Raw genomic sequence first — 1235 nt, 5'->3', positions numbered from 1 at the left:
CCCAGAGTCAAGTTAAAGCTGCCACCCCAAATCTAGGATCCACCCATCTTGCCTTATGTATACCCCCAATCCCTCCTCTTCCTATTGCATGGGTACCCCTAGATCACCCCCTCCCATTACTGTAATACCTATAGCGCAACCCCTTCCTCTGACGTATGTCTTCATCTGTAATTAGGGGGCTTGCAGGTCCCCAGAGAAGATAAATGCTTGGGAGCATTAAAGATTCTCTCTCTCCCTCCACGTGGACCACCAAGCAGGGCTGAGGTGAGCAATGATACCATGAAATGTGTCTGACTCCATTTATTTCAATATATCTCTCCTATCTCTCATGCTCTCTATAACTTTACTATAATATTTACTTATTATTGCTGTAAATTGCGCCTACCAAACCCATAATGATTGTGCTAGGAGTAGGTTTCTCCTGGCAATAACCAATTTGTTTAGTCTCCTGGCAATAACCAATTTGTTTAGTCTCCTGGCAAACAAGGGATATTCCATATTCTTCACTAACACTGTCATTCAAATGCATCAATTCTTTCATGCTCTTCCATTGTCCAGCTTTCACATATGTATGAAGTTATTGAAATACCATAGCTTATGTCAGGCTCACCTTAGTCTTCACAGTGACATCTTTGCTCTTTAACACTTTAAAGAGATTGTGTGCAGCAGATTTAAAAACAAGAAAAAGGCTAAACTTTTTATTACATTTTCAAATATTTTTAAAAAATGTACTTGATTAGTAAAGAAAATAAGGGGAATGGGTAGGCAATTCAGATTCACACCATGAGCTTGGTTACTAAATACTTAATGTATAAGAGTCTAAAATCTGAGGCATTTGGTGTGTGCAAATAAGAGCCCTGAAAGCAGAGCTTTGACTCCATCTTAAAGTCTTGACATGAATCCAGACTCCATGCTGAAGTAGCCTTTTCTATCAGTGGTTCCTTTAACCTTTGTGCTGACCTAACTATCCAGCCTAAAGGAAATCTTTCCCCTATGGTCTGGCAGATGAAAGATGCCAAAAAAATATTCCCAGAGGGGCTTTCCTCTATGATCAAACATTTTCAGGATGTGACAGCCTATGTCTGAAGAGTCTCAATGTACCTAACAGGAAGAAAACAGTACACTCCAACCAGTGACAAACATGTGCTACCATTGTGTCTGTATCAGAACAGAACTAAAAGTTATATTTCATGAAGCCAGAATAAGTAACCATATTTAAACTCTGCCCAAAATAT

The sequence above is a fragment of the Echinops telfairi genome, unplaced genomic scaffold, assembly GCF_000313985.2.
Source record: "Echinops telfairi isolate 266 unplaced genomic scaffold, ASM31398v2 ScPeMD7_5592;HRSCAF=6446, whole genome shotgun sequence".
Lineage (NCBI taxonomy): Eukaryota > Metazoa > Chordata > Mammalia > Afrosoricida > Tenrecidae > Echinops > Echinops telfairi.
Note: the sequence above shows the minus strand (reverse complement) of the source record.